The sequence below is a fragment of the Chlorocebus sabaeus genome, chromosome 14, assembly GCF_047675955.1.
Source record: "Chlorocebus sabaeus isolate Y175 chromosome 14, mChlSab1.0.hap1, whole genome shotgun sequence".
Lineage (NCBI taxonomy): Eukaryota > Metazoa > Chordata > Mammalia > Primates > Cercopithecidae > Chlorocebus > Chlorocebus sabaeus.
Genome location: NC_132917.1, coordinates 25736027 through 25763565, shown reverse-complemented (window position 1 = coordinate 25763565; position 27539 = coordinate 25736027). Strand labels below are relative to the sequence as shown.

General features: G+C 38.9%; 1 protein-coding gene across 1 annotated transcript in view; it reads right to left on the bottom strand.

The window, feature by feature from the left end:
* RAB10 (RAB10, member RAS oncogene family) overlaps window positions 1-27539 on the bottom strand; it is a 106209-nt gene that overhangs the window by 54095 nt on the left and 24575 nt on the right. The gene's annotated exons all lie outside the window — the stretch shown is intronic.

The window sequence follows — 27539 nt, the reverse complement described above, 5'->3', positions numbered from 1 at the left end:
AGAAAGTGAACAATTCATAACGTTGTGTAACCACCACCTCTAGTTGCAAAATGTTTTCATCACCTCAAAACGATCCCACATACATTCAGCAGTTGCTTCCCATTCTCCCCTCCCCTCCAGTCCCTGGAAACCACCAATCTGTATTCTGTCTCTATGGATTTACCTATTTTGGATACTTCATGAAATAGAAGCAAACAACATGTGAGCTTTTGTGTCTGGCTTCTTTCACTTAGCATGTTTAAGGTCCGTCCATATTATGCAGCATGTATTATATACTGTTTTTATGACTGAACAATATTCCATTGTACGCATCCACCATAATTTGTCTATCCAACCATCTCCTGATGGAAATCTAAATTGTTTCCACCTTTTGGCTTTTATGAATAGAGCTGTTATGAATGTGCATATACATGTATTTGAGTATCTGTTCTCAATTCTTTGGGGCATATACAACAGGTGGAACTGCTAAGTCATACGTGAAATCTAGGTTTAACTTTTTAAGGAATTGCCATGGTGGTTGTACCATTTTACATTCACACAAGCAATGTATAAGGGCTCCAATTTCTCCATGTCCTCACTCATACTTGTTACTTTCCTTTTGTGTTTTTAAACAGCCATCCTAGTGGGTATGAAATGATACCTCACTGTGGTTTTTTAATGTGCATTTCTTTAATGTTTAATGATGCTGAGAACTTTCCATGTGTTTGTTGATCACTTGTGTGTCTCTGAACTCTAAAAGTCCTTTGCCCACTTTTTTTGAGATGGAGTTTTGCTCTTGTTGCCCAGGCTGGAGTACAATGGTGTAATCTCGGCTCACTACAGCCTCAGCCTCCCAAGTAGCTGGGATTACAGGTGACCGCCACCAGACCCAGTTAATTTTTTTTGTATTTTTAGTAAAGATGGGGTTTCATCATGTTGGACAGGCTGGTCTCAAACTTCTGGCCTCAGGTGATCCATCTCCCTCAGTCTCCCAAAGTGCTGGGATTACAGGCGTGAGCTACCGCATCGGGCCCGTTTGCCCCTCTTTTCTTTTTTTTTTTGAGATGGAGTCTCGCTCTGTCACCCAGGCTGGAGTGCAGTGGCCAGATCTCAGCTCACTGCAAGCTCCGCCTCCCGGGTTTACACCATTCTCCTGCCTCAGCCTCCCGAGTAGCTGGGACTACAGGTGCCCGCCACCTCGCCTGGCTCATTTTTTGTATTTTTTTTTAGTAGAGATGGGGTTTCACCAGGTTAGCCAGGATGGTCTCGATCTCCTGACCTCGTGATCCGCCTGTCTCGGCCTCCCAAAGTGCTGGGATTACAGGCTTGAGCCACCGTGCCCGGCCCTTTTCTTTTTTTCAAGACAGACTTTCATTCTTGTTGCCCAGACTGGAGTGCAATGGTGTGATCTCAGCTCACTGAAACCTCCGCCTCCTGGGTTCAAGCAATTCTCCTGCCTCAGCCTCCCGAGTAGCTGGGATTACAGGTATGCACCACCATGCCCGGCTGATTTTTTTTTTTTATTTTTAGTAGAGATGGGGTTTCTCCATGTTGGTCAGGCTGGTCTCGAACTCCCGACCTCAGGTGATCCACTCACCTCAGTCTCCCAAAGTGCTGGGATTACAGGTGTGAGCCACTGTGCCCAGTCTCTTTATATATTTTGGAATCTTAATCTTGATCAGATACATGACTTGCAAATGTTTTCTTCCATTCTGTACCCTGTCTTTTCACTTCTTTTCTTTTTTTAGAGCTGGAGTGAAAGTTTATTGAAAAGTTTCAGAGCAGGAACAAAGGGAAGGAAAATACACTGGGAAGAGGGTCAAGCTGGTGACTTGAAAGTGCTGTCTTTTCATATAACTTTTTTTTTTTTGGAGACACAGTCTTGCTCTGCCGCCCAGGCTACAGTGCAGTGGCACAATCTCAGCTCACCATGGCAACCTCTGCCTCCCAGGTTCAAGTGATTCTCCTGCCTCAACCTCCCGAGTAGCCAGAATTACAGGCGCGCATTACCACACTCGGCTGATTTTTTTTTTTATTTTTAGTAGAGATGGGGTTTTACCATGTTGGTCAGGCTGGTCACAAACTCCTGCCCTCAAGTGATCCAACCGCCTCTGCCTCCCAAAGTGTTGGGATTACAGGCGTGAGTCATCGCGCCCGGCCTGTTGTTTAACTTTCTTAATATGTCCTTTGATGCACAAGAGTTCATTTTGATGAAGTCCAATTATTTTATCCATTATTATTTTTGTCACAAGTTATAGCTCCACTTGTTTTGATTTCTGAAACGGTTGAGATGGAAGAAGTTCCTTGATACTGAAAAATCCTGGGTGACAGAATCAAAGCTAAATTGAACTTTTGCCAACTACAACTAAGAGACTAGTTGTAACTGGGGATAATACAAGCATTTCTAGTACAATGCAATATACACATTCCTAAATAACCCTTTAGTTCTGCAAAATCACAAATTAAAAATAATCAGGCTTGTAAGAAAAGTTAGGTTTGAGGTAGTTACTCATAAGCAACTTTGTTCAGAAAACTAAAAATACTAGCACTATTAAAAATACATGAATTCTTAATAAAGAAGCAACCATAATGAGCATCAAATTTTACCATTAAAAAAGATGAACGTAACTTGATGAAAAGGGATAAAAAGACTGAAACTGCAGAACTATGAAAGAAGGGGTAAAATGCACAAAAATTACATAGAACCTTATAAACTTCCCTTGGCCAAACTGTATCAATGGCAAGGCTGAGGGATGAATTCTACATGCGCACTTTTGTATTCCGCTGGGACATACTGCTGCAACCAACTGTAATAATGTACTTGGTGTACCGTGTACCAAAACGTGGTGTACCAGGTACCAAAAACATAATACACTAGGGAAAAGCACATAAAGACCCAACATGATTTCCTCATTATTGTGGTATCATTTACTTTTTAACAATTGGCTATAAGCTAATTCACATTATAGTAACATGAGTTTCAGTAGGGTAAAACACACTTACTACACACTTGGCAATGAATAAGGCAAAGTCCTTCTGTTGGGGGAACTTACGAAAGGGGATTACCCATTCCCCCCAATTTCAAATCTCTGATGTTAGTAATAATAGATCTTATAAACAAGAACAGGAGGAAGAGCTATCTTAAACGAGGTGGTCAAGGAATGACTCACTGAGAGATATTTGAGCAAAGACATAAGGTAAGGGAATAGGCCATATGACTATTTGGGGAGAGCGTTCCAGGCAGACAAAACAGCAAGTACAATGGATTTGACATGGAAATATGTTTGGCATGTTCAAGAAACACAGGGAGCATTCTGAGCAGAGTGATACGAGCCTTCTAATCCATAAATATGGTATAGCTCTCTTTATTTGGGCTGCCTTTAGTTCTCTCAGCGATATTTTGTTGTTTTCCATGTCTAAGCCTTGTGTATATTTTTAAAATTTATCCCCATTTCATTTTCATTTGTTGGATGCTACTGTAAATAATATATTTTTACATTTCGTTTTCTGATTGTTTGCTGCTAAATACAGAACTACAACTGAGTAAGCCAGGTGCAGTTGCTCACACCTGTAATCCCAGCACTTTGTGTGGCCAGCGCGGGCAGATCGCTTGAGGCCAGGAGTTCGAAACCAGCCTGGCCAACACAGCAAAACCCAGTCTCTACTAAAGACACAAAAAATTAGCCCAGTGTGGTGGCGCACACCTGTAATCCTGGCTACTAAGATACAAAAAATTAGCTGGGTGTGGTGGTGCACACCTGTAATCCTGGCCACTAGCATACAAAAAATTAGCTGGTGTGGTGGTGCACACTTATAATCCCAGCTACTGCAGAGGCTGTGGCATAAGAATTGCTGGAACCTGGGAGGCAGAGGTTGCAGTGAGTTGATACAGTGCCACTGCACTCCAGCCTGGGTGACAGACTGAGACAAAAGGAAAGTAGAGGGAAGGAAAGGAGAAGGGAGCGGAGGGTTTTGGGGGAGGAGAGGGACAAGGGGAGGGAAGAAGGGAGGGAAGAGGGGAAGATGGAGGGGGAGGGGACGGGAGGGGAGGGGAGGGAAGAGAGAAAAAATAAAACTAATTGGTTTTTGGACACTTGACCTAGTATCCTGCAACCTGTTACATTTGCTTATTAATTCTAGTTGCTTTTTGTGGAGAAGGTAGATTCTTTAGGATTTTCCATGTATATAACAACATAGCCTAAATAAAGGCACTTTTGCATCTTCTGCTTATTTCTCTTGCTTTATTTTATTATCTACAACCTCTAATATACTGTTGTTCTTTACTTGACCTTAGGAAGCTTTAGACTAAAAGCTATGCCATTAAAGTGTGTTAACTGTACAAAATTTAGCACATTAAAGAAATGTTCCTCTGTTCCTAGATTCCTGAGTTATCATGAGGTGTATTTCATCAAATGCTTTTTCTGTGCCTACTATGATGATATGATTTTTCTTCTTTACTCCATTAAGGCAGCTATTTACTTTGATTTTAAATGTGAAACCGACCTTGCATTCCCAGAATAAAGTTAATTTGAGTCATGATGTATTATTCTTTTCATAAATTCCTGGATTTGATTTGCAATTATTTCGATAATAATTATGTTCTTGAAAAAAATCTCTATGTTCATTAGAGATAGGTCATATCTTTGGTTTTAGCATCCAAGACAAGGCTGATCCCATAAAACAACTTGGAAAGCGTACCCTCTTGCATTTATTGAAAGAGTTTAAGATCCATATTATTTCTTCTTTAAACATTTGATATAATTCACCAGTGAAGCCATTTGGGCCTTGAGGTTTCTTTCAGAAAGGTTTTAAATTAAGATTCCATTTCTTTAATATATGTCACTTATTCTATCAATTATTAAGAGAGGACTGTTGAAATATCCAACTACACAATTGTAGATTATTTCTCCTTCCAATTCTGTTAGTTTTTGCCACAAGTATTTTGATATTCTGTTATTAGGTATATATGACAAACTGACCCCTTCATCATTATAAAAAGATTCTCTTTATTTCTGGAATATACTCCTTGCTCTAAAATCTACCTTGTCTAATAGCAATATAGCACCCCAACTTTAAGATTTAGTAGCTGATTAGATGTGCCCAATATATTTTTTAGCAGTTTCTCTAAGGTTCTTTAACCTTCTTACATCATAAGTAGTACCGTCGACCTCCAAATGATATTATATCACTTTTAACACAATATAAGAACCTTACAGAACTTTTCTTCCATTTTTTCCCCCTCCCATCATTGGGCTATTATTGTGTTTTAAAATTTCTTTAAAATTTCTTTATGTTACACTTCTACATTTTACTGCTAAGTGCTATAAATCCTATAAAACATTAAAATATTTTACTGTAAACAATCATCTTTTAAATAAATTAAAAATTGAGAAGAAATATTTTCTATTTCCATACATTTTTACCATTTCCTGTCCTCTTCATTCCTTTTGTGTTAAGTTTTGATTTCCATCCGAAATAGTTTTTTTCAAGCTAAAAAACTTCCTTTAACATTTCTTAAAAGCACAGGTAAAAATTCTCTCAGCTTTTGTCTGTCTGAAAAATGTCTTTATTTTACCTTCATTAATGATATTTTACCTTTATTAATTTTACCTTTATTTATTTTACCTTTATTAATGATATTTTTGTCAAGACTGAATTCTAAATTGATAGTTTTTCCTTTCTGAACTGAATATTACTCCTTTCTGAACTGAATATTACTCCACTGTTTTGTGGTTTACACTGTTTCCTTTTTTAAATTCCTTTTTGAAAGTAAATTTAAGAAACTTTATTTTCAAATAACTTTCCAGATAAGTTGCAAAAATAGTACACAGTTCACAAATACCTTTCACCCAATTTCTCCGGATGTTAACAACTTATATAACCAAAGTACATCAATCAGAAACAGGAAAATAACATTGGTACAATTACCCTAAACTACAATTACCCTAAACTACAGACCTAATTCACCAGAATTTTTTTTAACTTTTTTTATGTTTCAGGATCCAATTCAGGTTCCCACATTGCATTTAGCTGTATGTCTCCTTAGTCTCCTCCAACTTAAGACAGTCCTCAGTCTTTCCCTTTCTTTCATGACCTTCACACATTTAACAAATAATGGTGAGGTATTCCACAGAATTTCCCTCAATTTAGTGTTTGCATTTTGGGACGGAAGAGTCAGGAATGTCACAGAATATCAAGATATCAAGCTTTACCTTTCTCAGTTGATATCAGGGAGTACAAACTATAAACAGGTCTATTAGTCCATTTTCATGCTGCTGAGAAAGACATACACGAGGCTGGGCAATTTACTATTGAAAGAGGTTTTGGACTTACAGTTCACATCGCTGGGAAGGCCTCACAATCAAGGCAGGAGGCAAGGAAGAGCAAGTCACATCTTACATGGATGGCAGCAGGCAAAGAGAGAGCTTGTGCAGGGAAACCTCCATTTTTAAAACTGTCAGATCTCATGAGACTTATTCACTATCACAGGAAAGACCCGCCCCCACGATTCAATTACCTCCCACCAGGTTCTTCCCACAACATGTGGGAATTGAGGGAGTTACAATTCAAGATGAGATTTGGGTAGGGACACAGCCAAACCGTATCAACAGGTCTTATTACAAGTGCTATTAACCCTGAATACACTTCCAATACTTGGTTAAGGTGGTCTCTACAGAGTTTCTATCATAAATTTGCTGTCTTCCACTTGGTTATTAATAAATTTCTTGTAATGGCCTGTAATGCCATTGCTTTGGGAGGCCAGGAGTTAAGAGACCAGCCTGGGCAACATATAGCAAGATCCCATCTCTACAAACAAAACATGAAACAAAACAAAACACTAGCCAGGTGTGGTGGTGTGTACCTGTAGTCCCAACTATTCAGGATGAGCAGGAGGATCACTTGAGCTCAAGAGTTCAAGTTTACAGTAAGCCATGATTGTGTCACTGTACTCCTGTGTACATCTGATGAACAATGGTCAGGTATTCCATAGAATTTCCCTCAATTTAGGTTTGTTTGCATTTGGGGGTGGAGAAGTCAGGAATGTATCGTGACAAAAAAATTTATTGGAGAAGATCCTTTCAGACTAAATAATTATGTTTCTCATCATATTTTTGCCCACTGATTTTACATTCCATTACTGGCTCTTGCCTGCAACAATTTTTAATGTAGTATTTGCCTAACAGTGATTCAGTGTTTCTCTCATTCTTTTTACAGTTCTTAATTGAAATTCTGCTTTTGCAAGTTGTTTCTTCCACCCCATTCATTTGTTTATTCATTTATTTATTTTTGCTACTATGGACTCATAGATATTTTATTCTATTGGTTATAATTCAATACTACCATTATTTCATTCCAGTTCTGGCTGCTAACAGATCCTTCAGGCCAGCTCCTGTGTACTTCTAACATGTCCCATCCTTTTCTGAGCACTTCTTTGTTTTCTACGATCACAAGATGTTCCAGGATCATTTTGTATTTCTCCTACTCCAGCTCTGAAATCAACAAGTTCTTCAGGGAGCTCTAGTTCCTTTTATTAAGAAATTGTATTTAAGCTGGGAGCAGTGGTTCACATCTGTAATCCCAGCATTTTGGGAGGCTGAGGCAGGTGGATCGCTTGAGCCCAGGAGTTCAAGATGAGCCTGGGCAACAATGTTTAATGAGACCTCGTCTCTACAAAAAATGCAAAATTTAGCCAGGCGTGGTGGCATGTGCCTGTAGTCCCAGCTACTAGGGAGGCTAAGGCAGGAGGATCACTTGAGCCCAGGAAGTTGAGGCTTCAGTGAACTGTGATCCCACCACTGCACTCCAGCCTGAGTGACAGAGTGAGACTCTGTCGAGAAAGGAAAAGAAAGGAGAGAAAAGGGAGCGAGAAAAAAAAAAGGAGGGAGAAAAGAGAGGGATGGAGGAAAGAACTGTATTTATAGTCCAAGATCTGGGCATTGAGTGTCTTTACTGCTACCTCAGCATCATTTCTTCTATGACTTCCCAGCAAACAGTGAGGAAATACACTTTTACAAACTAACCCATGCATATATACATATTTACATTTACATATCTATATGGAACCATGAGTTCATACTGATACCTCCAGTTCCAATCCCATACCACAGTTGATTCTGGCCTTCTTCCTTTCCTTACTTGTAACTTCTTTCTTCAACAATGAGAAACCCAGCTGTCATTATCTACAAATTTTTACTTAAACATTTAATCCTTGTGTGTGTGTGTGTGTGTGTGTGTGTGTTTCAAACTTGCTAGCTCTTACCCCCTACCCCATGAGGAACCAGATTTACTAACTGGAATAAAATACGTGTATATGGTTTTTTTAAATCTTTAGCCTTATAGTATGTAGTTCACAAAAAATTTTTTTGAGATGGAGTCTTGCTCTGTTGCCCAGGCTGGAGTGTAATGGCACAATCTCAGCTCGCCACAACCTGCACCTCAAGCAATTCTCATGCCTTGCCTCCAGAGTAGCTGGGACTACAGGCAGGCACCACCATACCCAGCTAATTTTTGTATTTGTAGTAGAGACAGTGTTTCATCATGTCACCAGACTGGTCTCAAATTCCGAACCTCAGGATTTGCCCACCTCGGCCTCCCAAAGTGCTGAGATTACAGGTGTAAGCCATCACATCTGGCCGAGTCAAAATATTTTCCAAAGTTTCTTTTATTCTTCCTCGGTGTGATTATGCTGTTCATTTTTGATACAGTTACATTCATTTGTTGGCTTGCAATGTTTCTGAGAAAAAAGTCAATAGTTCCTATCTTTCCTCCTCTATATAATGTTCTTTTTTTACTCTGGCTTTTAGTAACTTGATTAGGATGTGCCTCAGTGTGATTTTCTTCGTATCTACCCTACCTAGGTTCATCAGGTTTATAGCCTTCACCATAGATGGAAACTCTAGCTAGCCATTATTTCTTCAAATACTTTTTCTGCAACTCCTCCCCTCTTTTCCTAGACTCCAATTACATGTACCACCTCAAAAATCATCCTAGTCCTACCTACTGACCAGTAAATACCTGTCAAAAATAAACTGACCAGAAATTTAAAGTTTTATTTCTGGATTCTCAATTCTATTCCATTGAGCTGTACATCTGTTCTTAGGCTAGCACCACACTGTCTTATTACCACAGCTTTAAGTACTGAAATCAGGAAATTTGAGGCTTCCAACTTTTTACTTCTTTTTCAAGACTGTTTTCATTCTTCAGGGTCCTCTGTATTTCCATATGAATTTTAGGAGCCATATGTCAATTTCTGTAATCAAAAATTTTGATAGGAATTGCATTGACTCTATAGAGCAATTTGGGTAGCATGGCCATCTTAACAATATCAAGTCTCCTGGTCTACAGACATTGGATGCCCTTCCATTTTCTTAGCTCTTTTAAAATGTCCTTCAACAGTGCTTTCTGGTTTTCATTAAGCCTTACACTTCTTGTGTTAAATCTATTCCTGGGTATTCTTTTTGATGCTACTGTAAATGGAATTGTCTTACTTCAATTTTTGGATGATTCACTGCTAGTGTACAGAAACACAACTGATTTTTCTATATCCCATCTACAGACTTTTATCTTTTTTATTTTTATTTTTTTTTAGACTGAGTCTCACTCTGTCCCCCAGGCTAGAGTGTAGTGGCACGATCTTGGCTCACTGCAAACTCCGCCTCCTGGGATCAAGTGACTCTCCTGCCTCACTCTCCCGAGTACCTGAGATTACAGGTGAGTGCCACAACATCCAGCTAATTGTGTGTATTTTTAGTAGAGACGGGGTTTCACTGTGTTAGCCAGGATAGTCTCCATCTCTTGACCTCATGATCCACTCACCTCAGCCTCACAAAGTGCTAGGATTAGAGGCCTGAGCCACTGTGCCCAGGCTCCCATCTACTGACTTTTAAAAAGCAAGGTACCACCTCTATTCTTAAGTTCCTGCACATTATAACGCCTTAAAAATATATTACAAATTAAAACAAAAGTCATTCTAACAAAAAATGTCATCCAAGTGAACAAAAGAAGCTGACATTACACAGTAATGTATCATAAATTCTTAATGCCCAAGAACTGCTGAATCCATAGATGTAAGTCAGAATAAAGAAAGTCTTATTTGTTGCGCATTATTTTAGAAAGATTCATAAGGTCATTAAGATTCTCAGAAATCTGATGAATTCCACAGTACCAGCTAATGGACAATAATCTAAAAGCAAGAGAAGCAACACCACAAAAGTGGGAAATTAATATGTTTCTCTATGCACAAAAGATGTGATGACTTTCACACTCCACAAGAATAAGAAATTTTCTCATTTGACAATTTAAAATTTCCCTTGATATCTATATTTGTAATACACATGTACTTTCAACAAAAAAATAAACAATTTACATTTCACAAGATTTTTTAAAAATCAAATGCTCTGAAAAAGTACAACACAATCATACATCTGAATTATTTTGAATTCGAAATTAGTGTAGAAGTTAATGCAGATTTATTTCACAAAAGTCCTAAGATTTATATCCAGAGGTAGTTCTAAATTTGGCCTATGTAACTAATTCCTTGAGTTCCTAATGAATTCCTTCATTTCTTTTATTTCTGAGCTCTCTTTATAGTGCTCTTTTGACACTTTTTTTTTTCCTCTCCCTCTTGTCCCCCAGGCTGGAGTACAATGACATGATCTCGGCTCATTGCAACCTCTGCCTCCCAGGTTCAAGCGATTCTTCTGCCTCAGTCTCCCGAGTAGCTGGGATTACAGGTGCCTGCCACCATGCCCAGCTAATTTTTGTATTTTTAGTAAAGACGGGGTTTCACCATGTTGGCCAGGCTGGTCTTGAACTCCTGACCTCAGGTGATCCACCCACCTCGGCCTTCCAAAGTGCTGGGACTACAGGTATGAGCCACCGTGCCCGGCCTCTTTTGCCACTTTTCTAAAAAGAGGCGAAACTTTTTTGTGTAAAAGAACTGAGTAAGTAGATTTGGTGATGAAACCCCATTTTGCTGCTTCTGCTGTCACCTCCACTATCTAATACCTTGGGGGCACCTTCCAAAAGAAGGTGTTCTCCAGAACATGGAAGTATCTTATGTCCTTATCAGTAGGAGAGCATCAAGAGTAATCCTGCCTCAAACAACTACCTGGATTCCTACAAAACTACTCCCAAAAAATTTTGATGGTGTAAAGTTATAAACTACACATCAATAAGCAAATGCAAGTATAATGTCAACAGTAGATTCACTTTCAGAATTAAGAAAAGCAATACAGAATGTAGTAATTAAGAGAATTCAGAAAAACATGGTCTCTGGCTCTGCCACATTCCAGTTGTGTGGCATCAGGTGAAATTTTAGCTTCTCCAGGCCTCTGTTTTCCTCACCTACAGCGGGTATTATAATTTCCATCTCCAATATGTTATGGGGATTAAATGAGATCAAGTGTAGGAAGCCTAGGACAGGGCCTGGGTACACAAACAGCCCTCGATTAAGCTATTAAATTCTCTTGCTTCTGGATACTATGCTAGCTATTCAATTTCAGCCCTCTTCCAATCCAACCCTTTGCCACTAGTGAGCCAAATGTCTGTCTTCTTTTTGGTCTGCCCTTATTGATATACCTTCCTGATCCAGCCCAAACTGTATACCCAACAGCATGACTCTCAGGTCGGTAACTCTATTCTCAATTTTCTCAGAACTTGCTTATTTATCTCCTAACCCCCTGCTTGCCTTCCACCCTCTAACCCTCTACTTTTTAAGGGCATTTGTAAGTTTTCATATTTTTCTACATCACTGAAAAATACATTCAGATATTATCCTTAAAGACCACCAAATCCTCAGAATCCAAGACGTGTTGAATACCTGTTTCAAATTTATTAGTGCATAATGCTTACTCCCCACATAATGTCATGACAACTTGTCTCTTGGTCATGATTATTCTGTACTAGAATAAACATAACCACTTCAAATTCCTGCTGATTTGTTTACCTCCCTCCTTCTCCCCTTCTAGCTTTCAGTTCAGGGTTTATGTTTTCCTTTTAAAAAATTTTGTAAAACCTTTCAAGCAAACTGTTCTTGAGCTTTTTTTATCAGAGAGACAAAACACCTGCTTAAACAAGTTAAACCTGTGCTTATCCATCGAAGACCCACGCCAGTCAAAGCACAAAACCAGTTCATTCCGACAAAGGAGAGAGAGGAGGTGGGTGGGAAGTATCTTCAAATAGTATCAGGCAATAAATGACTTAATGGAGGAGATAAGGACTGTTCTCGCTATTGGAGAAATAAAGAATAGCTCTACTTTTGGTACTAAAGAACTTAGGGTAAATGATTTGCTAAGAAAGTATGACTGGGAAAAAAATAGAAAGGTGCTAGGAAAAATTGAACACAATGTTCTCTAACTCCTTACCAATATTTTACCTTCAATTTATCTCACCTTGGCATCTTTTGTATTTTGTTCTCCAGGAAGCTTGTACTCTCATAATAGTCCATCTAGCTGCTTCAAAATTTAGAACCAGTCCAGTCTCTCCAAGAGCTACCAATTAATCTCATTCTCTATTCCCAAGAAAAATGAGAGAAGAACTTCGACCTTTTCCCAAGTTTCTGTCCCTCCCAAAAGTCCTTGGCTTTTATTACTGTTTTTGTTTTATTAACATTTATTGTGCTTACTACATGCCAGACATGTTCCAAGCATTTTACAAGCATCTACTCATTCGATCCTCATAACAGCTCGTAGTGACATGAGTTCGACTCCAGATCCCATGCTCTTAACTATGAATATGCTCCTTCTCACTTTTTTCAACATTTAAAGGCTGGACACAGTGGCTCACGCCTATAATCCCAGCACTTTGGGAGACCGAGGCAGGTGGATCACCTGAGGTCAGGAGTTTGAGACCAGCCTGGCTAACATGGTGAAACCCCATCTCTACTAAAAATACAAAAATTAGCTGGGCGTGGTGGCGGATGTCCATAATCCCAGCTACTCGGGAGGCTGAGGCAGGATAATCGCTTGAACCCAGGAGGCAGAGGTTGCAGTGAGCCAAGATCATGCCATTGCACTACAGCCTGAGCAACAAGCATGAAACTCCACCTCAAAAAAAATAAAAAATTAAAATAAAAAAAAAAGTATACTTCTCAACGTTTCTAGGCCCTCAATTCCACAATCACTCGCTTCCAATCCCAACTATACAATTTGATTGGAGATAAGCAGTTTAAAATATTTTAAGTCATTTCTAATTTGCCTTCATTCCACCATTTATAATCTAGACAGTTCTCAAATCTGTTTCATTCAAAATACTCCTTGTAAGGGTCTTTTCTCCACTACCATACCATCATCTCATGCTCAGATTACCAATGGCCTCCAAAGCAATCTTCCTGATACTGTCTCCTCTTCTGTATCATCCTGCATTTTCTCATCATTCTGATCTTCTTAATATAAGATGCCTTTCATCATGTCAATCTTGCTAACGTTTCTACTAGACAAAGTCCAAATTCCGTTGCCAGTTTTTCACAGCACTCCACATAAACTGCCCCGGTCTACATAAACTGCCCCGGTCTACATATTCAACCTGATTTCCCATTGCTCTAAAATACATAACATCCTCTAAACTGTAATCAATTTACCCACTAATCTCCCTTTATTCATATTGATCAACTAACTGCCTAGAAACCCTCCAATTCTTTCTATTCAATCAGATCTTATCTACATCTATTTTCAATCTTCTTCATAAACTTTAGCTCTAATCATTCCCTTCTGTACTTTTTCCTCCCTTTACTACAGTGTAATATGGCAACCAGACTAGGAATTGGAAGGTAACTGTGGAGTCCTTTCTTATTTATGCAGTGTTCATAGCCGACTGTAACTATCTGATGCTCTTAGCACTGTACTTACTCTTCTGTTTTTTATCTATACTGCCAAGCGCTGAAAGCCTACAAACCACATTTCCCAGACTCCTTTGCAAGCTGAGTTCTGGGTAGGTTCTGCCAATGAAAGGAACTGGCAGAAAATTAAAAAGTAGGACAAAAGGAAAATCCATCTGATCCTGGTGACAGCTACAACACAGTCAATGGCTGTGGCTTGAGCTCACAGGCAACACAACGGTGGGGAGCTCAGTATAATGGCGATAGCCCAATAGTTTACCAGTAGCAGCAACGAGAACAGTTCTTGCTTAATCAGCAAAGGGATACCTCTAGCAGCTCAGCAACAAGTACAGGTTCAGGGAGATCCACTCCAGAGAAAGCAGCAGTTTGCTATCTCTGGATAATTACCCCTTCTCCCATTTGTTCCTCAAGCCCTTCCATCACTTTTGAAACAATTCCTGCATTAAATTCTTCTCTACTTTTAAAATCAATAACTCTATTTCCAAATCAAACCTGAAGTGGTTCCCGTTTTTCTGATGGGACACTAACTACCAATACACACCAAATCTCTTACTCTCTCAAGCTTAGAGATAAGCTTGAGATAAATCTCATAACTGAAACTTCGACCAAATCTATTACATAGAAGCAACGCAAGAGGTACACCACTGCTTCTCAAATTTTTTGTTCTGCGAACTCCTTTACACTCCTCAACTTCCTGAGGATCTTAACAAACTTTTGTGTAGGTTCTACAAACTCATATTTACCATATTAGAAATTAAAACTAAGAAAAAAATTATTTAATGCAATTTAAAATAATAAGCCCAATCCATGTTAACATAAATGACATTTTGTTAAAAATTACTATATTTTCCAAAACTAAACTGCAACTTTAATGTTTAGCCTAACAGATAACACTTGGATTATACCTGCTTCTGCATTCAATTTGTTGTAATATGCTGTTTTGGCTGATAAAGCATACAAAGAATATGAAGTATATGAAGAAAATCTATCTACATACAGATATGTTGCTAGAAAAGGGAGAAGTATTTTAAGAACCTATTCAGATAATCCTAAATATTATTCTTCAACACTACAAAGCTCAGCAAGTAATTTCTTTTTGTCTTCTTTTTTCGCATGAGTCACAGGGAAAAAGTAGTAATTTCTTAAACATTAGTTGCAAGGTAGAATCTGAAACCCTGTCAATGATGTTTTCATGTTCTATTATTATCTTTATTTTATATATATATATACACACACACACACACACACACACACATATATATGTATTTTTTTTTTTTAGATGGAGTCTGTGTCGCCAGGCTGGAGTGCAATGGTTTGATCTCAGCTCACTGCAACCTCCGCCTCCCGGGTTCAAGTGATTCTCCTGCCTCAGCCTCCCGAGTAGCTGAGAATACAGGTGGGTGCCACCATGCCCAGCTAATTTTTATATTTTTAGTAGAGACGGGTTTCACCATGTTGGCCAGGATGGTCTTGATCTCTTGACCTCGTGATCCACCTGCCTCGGCCTCCCAAAGTGCTGGGATTATAGGCATGAGCCATCGCACCAAGCCTTGTACTATTATATTAAAATCCATCAGCTACTTTGCACTTTGAATGGGTCTTTTTATTCGTGCACAATTTTATAACAGCATGCATTGGTCATTTGGAAATTAACAGTTCATTAACACAATTTTTCCAAATGTTGCTGTATTTCAATATACAATATGAAAAAAATCGTATTATCACCATTGACCTCATCAAGAGAGTATGTACAGAAAAGCTGTCACACTCACAGAGGCAGACACAAGTATTCCAAATTTATTTTATTTATTTATTTTTTTTAAGAGACTGAGTCTTGCTCTATCACCCAGGCTAGAATGCAGTAGTGTAATCACAGCTCACTTCAGGCTCAAACTTTGGGCTCTAACAATTCTCCCACTTCAGCCTCTTGAGTAGCTGGAATTACAGGCAAGAGTGACCATGACCGGCTCTAAATTCCAATCTTTTTTTTTTTTTTTTTTTTTTTTTTGAGCTGAAGTCTCACTCTGTCACCCAGGCTGGAGTGCAGTGGTGCCATCTCGGCTCACTGCAACCTCTACCTCCTGAGTTCAAGCAATTCTCCTGCCTCAGTCTCCCAAGTAGCTGGGATTATAGGTGCCCACCACCATGCCTGGTTAATTTTTGTATTTTTAGTAGAGATAGGGTTTCACCATGTTGGCCATGCTGGTCTCGAACTCCTGACCTCAGGCGATCCGCCCACCTTGGCCTCCCAAAGTGTTGGGATTACAGGAGTGGGCCACCGCGCCTGGCCAAAATTCGAATCTTAAAAGCATAAATTTTATCACTGGCAACAAATACTGTCACTTCATTCATTCAAGACAGTAACTGCCAAGGACTCAAGTCTGAATAACCAAATTTGCCAGTTGTTCTTTCAAGGATAAATGATGTTCTATAAAAATGGTGGCCAATCCAAACAATTTCACAAGTGCCTTTTCTTGAGACCACCATCACTGTCTCAAAATGAGGCAGAAGTGTTTTATATTTACTTCCCATTTCAGCATACACCAAAAAGACATATGCTCCAGGGTCAAGATTTAATAAAACTTAATTCTATTTCATCAAGGATATTCTTGAGGAAAATTATTTTAGTTTTCTCTTGTGAGTACACAGTGGTAAATACAATGACTACTAGTACAGCTTGGTTCCATTGTCTTGATTCATGCTAAGGTTAGCAATTTTACATACCATTGCTTCTGCATCATCAGTACAAGCATCGACAAGGTGAAAAAGGCAAATAAGGTCTTATGAAAAGTTTTGACCTTCTGGTCAAAAAAACTCCCTAGGTGGTGGTCGGTGGGGATCCACATGTTGAAAACCACTGAGGAACAATTACATTTGGTAAGAATTTACATGCCATACAATGGAATGCTTCTATTATGTATTCATTTGCTCCTTGCAATAATCTTAAAAGATATTTTTTAAACAGATGAGAAAATTTAGGTGGAGCCAAAAGACAAATCCAAATGTTTCTAATTACAAAGCTTTCCATCGCCATGTTTAAGACTTGGCTCTAGTATATTTGTCATATTATCAAAGGCAGGTCATTAAACTCTGCTTCCTTACCTGTAAAATGATAATAGTTACCTACGTAGCTTGCTCTCTTCATAGTACGGTACAAGGTTCACAAGAAGGAAAACAGAAGTACTCTAAAATTTTTCTTAAACTATTTTAAGTATTAGGAAATAAAACTCAATTCCAAGAATAAAAAAATCCTTGAGGTTCAAAAAGACAGTCACTTTAAGTGACTGTGAAAATGTACCTATCTGTTTTAAAACAGGTGAAAAACAGATAAAACCAGATTTAATACTACTTCACTCAAATCACACAACTACTTGATTGAATCTAGTCTTTTCCCATTTCCTTTTGAGCTCTCAGGTCTATCTGCCTGCAGCAAGTTCTCATTTGCACATGTCCTAGAAGAGCCAAAAGAAAATTCTCTACTCTGAAAAACTGAGGCCAAGAAGGCCAAATCCTGTGATAAAGCCAAGAGAGCATAACTTCCAAGTCCAAGGATGTCTAGAAGAATTCGTGTAGCTGCACATCCATTATAGCTCAATAAAACATACAATGCAGAGTGAATATACATCTAAGACTGACACACACACATAGCTCCCCCAAGCCAAGATTATTGTCAAAAATATCTGAGGCCAGGCGCAGTGGCTCACGCCTGTAATCCCAGCACGTTGGGAAGCCGAGGACGGCAGATCACTTGAGGTCAGGAGCTAGAGAGCAGCACGGCTAACCATGGCGAAACCTCATCTCTACTAAAAATACAAAAATTAGCTGGACATGGTGGCACGTGCCTGTAGTCCCACCTATTTGGGAGGCTGAGGCAGAAAAATCACTTAAACCTGGGAGATGGAGGTTGCAGTGAGACGAGATCATGCTGCTGCACTCTAGCCGGGGCAACAGAGTGAGACCCCATCTAAAAAAAAAAAGTATCTGAGTAGTTGAAGTTTTTTTTTTTTTTTTTTTTTTTTGGTGGAGGGGGGCAGAGTCTCACTCTGTCACCCACACTGGAGTACACTGGTGTGATCTGGGCTCACTGCAACCTCCGCCTCCTGGGTTCAAGTGATTGTCCTGCCTCAGCCTCCTAAGTTGCTGGGACTACAGGCGCCCAACACCATGCCCGGGTAATTTTTGTATTTTTAGTAAAGACAGGGTTTCACCATATTGGCCAGGCTGGTCTCAAACTCCTGAACTTGTGATCCTCCCGCCTCGGCCTCCCAAACTGCTGGGATTACAAGTGTGAGCCACCCGCCCAGACAGTTGAAGTTTTTTTTAAACGCCCTTCTATTATCCTCAAGATATGCCTCAAAAAGTTTAAATTATAGAAAAACAAAAATCTGCAAATCCCAAAGAACACTCCGACTCAGCACTAATCCTAAAACAGTTGGGGTTATCTCTTTTACTAGTGGGAAACATGCAGTTTTACTATGCAACTAGCCAAAGGCATTAGCGCTGATGGGACCATTAGCCTCAACCATGGTTCTACTGCAGAAATGAAAATCACCTTACTAAAGCCAACTTTTTGGGCATTAAAATTTCATAGTATCTCAATGTTGTTCAGAAGGCGAAGAGGCTATATTAGACATTAAGAAAGAAATTATCGGTTGAAATTAAAAATATATATGTGAGAGATTACAGAAAGGCTTAAGGCAAATTAGAAATTCTTAAATTCAAACTGCCACTAAAATGGAAGGCAGCACATCAGTAGTTCCTGAGCTATGGTATACTGTATTTTCTCCGCCATGAAGAGATAATCTGCATGAAAACAACAAATGAAACATTTCTGAAACATCTCTTTCGTCTGACTTCTACAGAAGAGGCAAAATGTGTCGTCACTAAGTTTGCTTAGCTGGTTTTAAGCAAGCCTCGCCCACAATGTCTGAGAAAATGACTCAGCAAGACAAAGCCCATATGTTAAGAAGAGTTAAGCAATTAACACAATTAAAGTTAAGCACACGTTTCTCAAATATGCCCAATTTACAGATAAAGAAAGAGGCTCAGAGTTTATATGACTTGCTCAAGCTCACAAACCAAATTAACTATGATTAGAACTCTGTCTCCTGGCTCAGGATTCTGTCTGATGTATTTGGCACTAAAAAGATCACCTCAAAAAAAAAAAAAAATTAAAGGCTCATTATCACAGTCACTGATGGGTATTTTCACATATAATCACTCATAATCCTTAAAGATTAAATAATATACAGTAAGATTTTAAATACATCTTTGTTGTATTTAATTAGAAAATTCCAACTCCAATCCATTTTCCACATTTTCTAGGCCAACCATCTTTTAAAAATTGAATCTAACCATGTCATGTACCTGCTCAAACCTTCCATGGTATTCGAATCCTTAGCATGGACTACCAGGCTCTGCACCATCTCACACCCACCTCTTCAACATCTATTGCTTCTGCTAGCCTCACAAGTCACATTTGCAACACAGATCATCTTTCAGTTCTTTGAACTCAAAAAGCTCCTTACTAAGTACTTTTTCATGCCCATTTCCTCTGCCTGGAATGATGTTCTTCTACCTAACTTCTAAGCATATCTCATATAGCAGTATAAATGTCATTTCCCCAGGACAGCAGTCTCTAAGCCACCTGACCATCCCCTGAAATAGATTAATAACCTGTTTATCTAATTTCACTAACTAGAAAACTACTCTGGTTTGATGTTTCTGCTTACTTGATGAACATATATCAACCCCCAGCAAACTCTGCTTCAAGTATGGTGATCATAAGTCTGTTTGACTATAAGTCTTCATTTATGATTGGTGTTTCCAAACATCGTGTACAAATCTAATGTCTTAGACTTTACATTTTTAACAAAGTTGCATTAACGTAAGTACTGATGGCTTCACAGACACTGAATTGGTGTTTCTAACTTCTGACAAGGTCTTACACAGTAGTCATGTGAGATGTGCATTGTAAACAGCTATCACATTTTAACACATGATTAAATCTAACAAGATGACTAGTGGTGGTCTGCCTCTTTTCTCAACTCTTTACAAATTCGAAACAATCGACATTTTCCTTTTTAGGACACCAGGTCACTATCAAGTATGGTAACAGGCAGCTAACTCCCTCCCTCAGGTCTTGACAGTTGCTGGAAGGAGAATATTTGAGGCTGCTGCCCCCACCCATCATCTGTGCTATGGCCAGTTCCTCAGCCAAAAAGAAGCCATAAAAATACTGTCAGTGAGATGAGTAGGAAACATGGCAAAAATATAGACATAGGAAATATGTATGAGTGGTCCTTTCATAGAGTACACAGATACAGTAGCAAACCCTTTTGCTACAATGACCTTCTCATTGTTATACAGTGTATATCTACAACTAATCTATGTATTTTGAAATAAGCCCTTTAGATAGCAATGCACTCAAGTATATATTTAAAGCAATAACAATGATTTCAAGCAGCAAATCTGAAGAAGCATCAACATTTGGCTAGATAAGGTGGTCCACACTTGTAAACCCAGCTCTTTGGAAGGCCGCGGCAGGAGGATCACTTGAGCCCAGGAGTTTGAGACCTGCTTGAGTAACACAGCAGGTTGCCCAAAAAATACAAAAATTAGACTGGCACAGTGGCTCACACCTATAATCCCAGCACTTTGGGAGGCTGAGGCAGGTGGATTACTTGAGGTCAGGAGTTCAAGACAAGCCTGGCCAGCATGGAGAAACCCCATCTCTACTAAAAATACAAAAATTAGCCTGTCGTGGTGGCGTGCGCCTGTAGTCCCAGCTACTCAAGAGGCTGAGGCAGAAGAATCACTTGAACCCAGGAGGTAGAGGTTGCAGTGAGCCAAGATCGTGCCACTGCACTTCAGCCTGGGTGACAGAGTGAGACTCGGTCTCAAAAAAAAAAAAAAAAAAAAACAAACATTGATGATATGATACGGTTTTGCTGTGTCCCCACCCAAATGTTATCTTGAATTACAGATCCCATAATCCCCAAGAGTCATGGGGAGGACCTGGTAGGAGGTAATTGAAGCACAGGGGTGGTTACCTCCATGCTGTTCTCATGAGAGCGAGTTCTCACGAGATCTGATGGTTTTATAACGGGCCTCGATGGTCTCTCATTCCCTCTCTTGCCACCCTGCCTTCCACGATTACTGTACATGTCCTGAGGCCTCCCCAGCCATGTGGAACTGTGAGTCAATTAAATCTCTTTCTTTATAAATTAACCAGTCTCTGGTATTTCTTCATAGCAGCATGAGCACAGACTAATACAATCAACATTTAATTCAAAGGCAATAAGCAGTTATTGTAAAATTTTGTCAGAAAATGACAATACATGCAGCTGTAAAAGATGCCTTTATAAAACATTCTGTGAAACAAAACTTGTAATTAGATCCAATGACTGTTCTTCTCAATTAATCTTTTTTTTTTCAATTCCAAGTTTTCTTGTCCACTGGGGAAAAAACCCGTAATTGTTCATGTTGGCTTCACTAGCAGAAATTCCCAGAGACAGCTGATGCAAGTTTATCACTATCATGAGATCTCTTCCATAGAAAAACCATCATCACATTAACTGCTTGATTTCCTTCATCCAATTCATGGAATCAAAATAAAGCTTTTGAAAGTCAACTATGTTCAAAGTAAACATCTCATATTACTGTATATGTTGTGAATTCTGTTTAAAAACATGTAACACTGAAGATAAAATTTTTGTTTTAGTGATGAGAATACAAATATTGGTTAAGTAGACTGTAATGGTATAAAACAATATTCCCACTAAGCTAAAACAAAAAAAGGATAAGACAAAAAGTATACTTGAAATGATTATGGAGTACACACTACTCATTAAACTATATGCAAAAAGACTATAATATTTCACCAACTCAAAGATATGCTGTAGATGCGGAAATGTATAAATATACATAGTAACTGAACTACACAATCTGTGATCAACATGACAATTTACATATTAAATACATGTAAATGACAGCATGTGATTTCTGTTACATGTCATCAATGATATTTCTGGAAATGCTTGAGCCTTTGAAGAACTACTTCATACATCAACTTAAGCGTCCTACAATGGTATCAAGTTTTTTACAAATGAGTCTTCTGATTTTGGTTGAATGTTTTCTAAAATCATTAAATGTTTTCTAGTCAGGTGGAAATATTCAAAGTATTCAATAAACTGAAGTGCCACACACAAAAAAAAAACTTCAGGTTTTGAAGTCTTTGGCAAATTGCAATTGTTGAAAACAAAAGGTTGCAAACAGGGAAGTGCCAAATGAAAGTGTTGACAATTTCTAATTTATCAACCATAAAATACAAGTTAGAGGGCTGTAAAAAATTATATTAACTATACATAGCCATACTGGAGAAAACAATCCAGAAAAACACAAGGAACACGGCATTAAAGATACAGCTAATAAAGGCACACAAATATGCACAAAGAATGATTCTACCTGGATCATGGTTTTTTTTTTCCCCCCTCTTCTTAGGGTCATGTTTTTAACAAGCATTGCTGTTCGGTCAGTCACCTAACACACTGAATATTCACTATGGGCACAATGAAAAATTGCGTATGCCTAATGGCTAGATTGACCATGTAACTTACTATCCAAACTGAAACACTCTTTTAAAGAGCCAGCGTCTCGCTCTGTCGCCCAGGTTACAGAGCCTGCAGTGGCATGATCATAGCTCACTGCAACCTCGAACTCCTGGGCTGAAGTGATCCTCCTGCCTCAGCCTCCTGAGTGGCTGGGACTACAGGTACACACCACCATACCCAGCTAAGACAGTGAGTGTGTGCACACGTGTGTGGAGACGGGGGTCTTGCTAGGTTGACTACACTGGTCTCTGACTCCTGGCTTCAAGAGATCCTCCCACTTCAGCCTCCCAAAGTGCTGGGATTACAGGCATGAGCCACCACACCCAGCCCAAACTGAAACATTCTTGAAAGAGAAAGAGGGTGTTAAAATGATTACATAATTTGTTGAAATATTTGTTCATTTGCTGAATAATTTGTTCATTTTACCTATTTAAAAACTATTTTCAGGCTGGTCACAGTGGCTCCCAGCACTGTAAACCCAGCACTTTGGGAGGCCAAAGCAGGTGGTTCACTTGAGCTCAGGAGTTTGAGACCACTCTGGGCAACATGGTTGCTATCCCATCTGGTTGCTAACATGGTTGCTAACCCCATCTCTACAAAAAACGAAAAAACCCAATTTCCCCAAAAAATTAGCCGGGGGTGGTGGCACATCCCTGTAGTCCCAGCTACTCACAAGGCTGAGGTGGGAGGATTGCTTGAGCCCAGGAGTGGACGTTGCAGTGAGCCGAGATGCATCCCAGCCTGGGTGGCAGAGTGAGACCCCATCTCAAAATACAAAAACAAAACCTCTACAAAAACTATTTTCAAAAACAGTTGTATTCATTAAAGCAAAAATAAATGTCTGTAATTACCAAAGCAAAAGCTTGAGTGCTTATATATCCTTGGCTTTATCACAGGATTTGGTCCTCCTTATTATTTATTAATTACAAAGGGGAAGAGTACTTTCAATGAAGAAATATGGCAGGCTATATCCTACCAAAAGGCTCAAATTTAGTATCTCCAAAATTAGAACGAAATGACATTAAGCAGCTCCTACTGTGATGAACTGAGAAAGACATTACCGCCAAGGCGGGCAGATCAGCTGAGGTCAGGAGTTCGAGACCAACCTGGCCAACACATAGCGAAACCTCATTATCTACTAAAAAATACAAAAATTAGCTAGGCATAGTGGCTCATGCCTGTAGTCCCAGCTACTTGGGAAGCTGAAGCAGGAGACTCGTTTGAACCTGGGAAGCAGAGGTTGCAGCGAGCTGAGGTGTCGCACCACTGCACTCCAGCCTGGGCGACAGAGTAAGACTCTTGTCTCTCAAAAAAAAAAAAAAAAACCTATACAGTATTAAAATGTTTGATTTGAATCTAATGGTGAGAAAACAAACTGTGAAACATTCTATTAAGACTCACCCAAAAACGTCAATGTAATGACTGGATTTGTTCTAGATTAAGGAATATAAAGAGACAAGGCAATTAAATTCAATGCATGATTCTGAATTGAACTCTAGACATCTTGCCAGTACCACCACTTCCCAAAATGCAAAAAAGTGAGAAAGCTTGAATAAAGATTATAAGGTACTTATTATTGACTAATATTAACCTTCTTGCATGTAATGATACTGTGCTTACGTAAGACAATGTTCTTGTTTTGAAGAGGTACATGCTAAAGTATTTAGAGATGAAGTGTCAAAACATCTGTAGCTTACTTTTCAAATTTTCAAATGGTCTAGCAAAAAAAAAAAAAAAAAAATCCACACAAAGAATGTGAGTGAGCAAATGTAATAAAATGGTAATAACGAGAAAATCTACATGAAAGTTACATGCTCAATTGCACAGTTCTTCCAGAGTATCAGTAGGTATGAAACTTTTCAAAATAAAAAGCTGAAAGGGAAAAGGGACATAAGGAAGAGATGGGTACCTCTTCTCTCAGACAATCTGTCCAATATGACTGGAGTCTAAAACTGCCAAAGCTATCTATACAAGAAAGCTAGCCTGAGGAGGACAGTCTAATAGATTGACCATTAGACTTTAAAGAGAATTAGACTCTTGCCTTTTTTTTTTTTGAGATGGAGTTTCACTCTGGTCGCCTGTGGTCCAAGCTACTTGAGGCACTGAGATGGGAGGATAGGTTAAGCCTGGGAGGCAGAGGTTGCAGTGAGCTGAGATGGCACCACCACAATCCAGCCCAGGTGACAGAGCCAGACCCCGTCTCAAAAAAAAAAAAAAGGAGATAAATGGGAAAAAAAAATTTCAACTGAGTATCAGCTCTTTCAACCTATATTTTTAAAAAAGCAAATCAAGTTCTTGTATATAAAGAAATTACATCTAGTCTGTCTATAACCACTCCCGAAATTGTATGTAACTGAAGAAATCACTCATCTAGAAGCTATTTTTCAATGAAGTTTTTTCAAGCAAAATGGAAGCTCTGTAACCATCTTGCCAGACATTCAACTCTGGCCAGCAGAATTTTTGTTGTGTTTTTGTAACTAATAAGTATTCAGTATTCCTTTTTTTAAAAAAAAAATCTCCATTTCCAGCTTCTCTGGCATACTGTGATAGAAAGAATATGGTTTCTGGAGTCTGACAGACCTAAGTTAACAGTTCTGGTTCTACCACTTACTTTTAGCTACATAACCTTCTTTGATAAATTACCTAATGTTTCTAATCCAAAATTTTCTCACTGGCGAAATAAGGATACACAATTTTCCTCAGAGAACTACTGTGAGAACAGGTCGGGTGTGTTGGCTCACACCTATAATCCCAGCACTTTGGGAGGCCGAGGCAGGCAGATCATGAGGTCAGGAGATGGAGACTATCCTGGCTAACATGGTGAAAACCTGTCTCTACTAAAAATACAAAAAATTAGCTGGGCGTGGTGGTGGGCGCCTGTAGTCCCAGCTACTCGGGAGGCTGAGGCAGGAGAATGGCGTGAACCCGGGAGGCAGAGCTTGCAGTAAGCCAAGATCATGCCACTGCACTCCAGCCTGGGCAACAGAGCGAGACTCTGTCTCAAACACACACACACACCAGAGCGAGACTCTGTCTCAAACACACACACACACACACACACACACACACACACACACGAACTACTCTAAGAACAAAATGAAACAGAGTAATATATATAAAAGCACTTCACACAGTGCCAGGCACACAGCAGTTGTTCAATAATTTCCTTCTCTTTTCCCCTCCATATTAGAGAATTCATAGCATTCACATAAATTCACAAATTCTAAATCCAAACAAGCTTCTTCAAACTCTTGCCAATTATGGAGGATTTATAAAAAGACTGGCATTATAAGTAATCTGCCTCTACCTCCAATTCTAGCTATTATTATGTGTTCTTAGAACATGACCATGATGGTATGGCCCAAACTATGCTATGCAATCCTAACCTAGTTTAATATTTTTATTGTGGTTAAAAAAAAAAACCCACATAATTTAAAACACATCAAAATTGTTAAAATTACCACCTTAACAATTTTTAAGTGTACAATTCAGTAGTAATTTTCAATGTTGTGAAATGCATCTCCAGAACTTTTTCATCTTGCAGAAATGAAACTCCACACCCGTTAAACAACTCCCCTTCATCCCTTCCCTCCCCCTGCTCCTGATAACCATCAATGGACAGTTGTTTCCACCTCTTGGCTATTGTGAATGGTGCTGTTATAAACATGGGTATGCAAAGATCACAAAACCTTGCTTTCAGTTCTCTGGGATATATACCTGGAAGTAGGATTGCTGGATCATATGGTAATTCTATTTTTAACTTGTTGAGTAATTATAATTTTTATACCAAAGTACTCACAATTTTTACTCCAACAAATTTCTGAAACATTTACTTACTATGTGCTTCTCAAATTTTGCATTTTGGTTAAAAAAACAAAATCCCTAAACTAAGGGTTATTCTAATGTATGCTTGTTTATGTTACTAAACGTTAGAAGTTATATTCTAGTACATTGTGTTTATTTGATACATCTGTCTCTCCCACTAGAATAAAATTTCGTAAAAGAACTTTGCTGCCATATCCCCAATATCTAGCACATACTGGACTATTCAAACATTCGAATGAATGAATGCATTCGCAAAACAAAAATATACTGCATCTCCAACTTTAAGTTTGTTGGGGCTCCTAAATAAAGAGTCCATTGTTAATGATCAAGTACAGATTTCCAAACTGGTAAAGCAAACAAGCAATTAGTATAATACTTCACACCGCAACATCAACTTTTATAAAGCACCTATATTTAAAGCACCTGTATTCCTTAAATACAAGGAACTGTATTTAAGATACACAACTGTTAAATGTGGTCTATGGTTTAGAGATCACTAGAAACAGATATTAAATAATTTTTGTCTTTCAAATATTTGAGAACGTACAGGCATTGTCCTAGGGAGATGAGCAGACATCCCTAACCTCAGCAGTTCAGATTCTAAAGGAGTGAGATGGTCAATTAACAAAACAAGTAAAACGTAATCAGAAGTTATATTAACTACTGTGTAGAAGTCAGGTAAGCCGAATGGTAGATCTGAACGGGAAGAGGGGAGCTGTTGCTATTTTATTATAGGACAGAAAGGGAAGACTTCACTGATAAAATGGTATCTGAGCAGAAACCTGGAAGAAATTAGAGAATATACCATGCAAGTAAGTACCTAGGCAGAGTGGCTACAGCCAGGGAACAAGTGCACAGGTCCTGAGGCAGGTCCTTGTGCTTGGCAAGTTCAAAAGAAAGCAAAGATGATGAATTGTTGCAGGGTAAACAAAACAAATCATCTAAGACAGGAGTTGAAGCTCAAAGCAAAGAGGTATCAGATTTAGCCAGGGCACAGTACAGTGGTGTACATCTGTAATCTCAGCTACTTGGAAGGCTGAGGTGGGAGGACTGCTTGCACCCAGGAGTTCCAGGCCAGAGTGAGCAGCAGAGCAAAACCTTGTCTCAATTTAAAAAAAAAAGAAAAGAAAAAAGCATCAGGACATCATGTAAGGACACTGAGTCTTTTCTGAAATTGAAAGCCACTGAAGGTTCTAAGCAGAGGAGTAGAAGAGTGACATATATGAATTCAATTTTAAATGAATCATTATAGGTTCCCCCTTGTCAAGAAGCAGTTGTAGAGGACA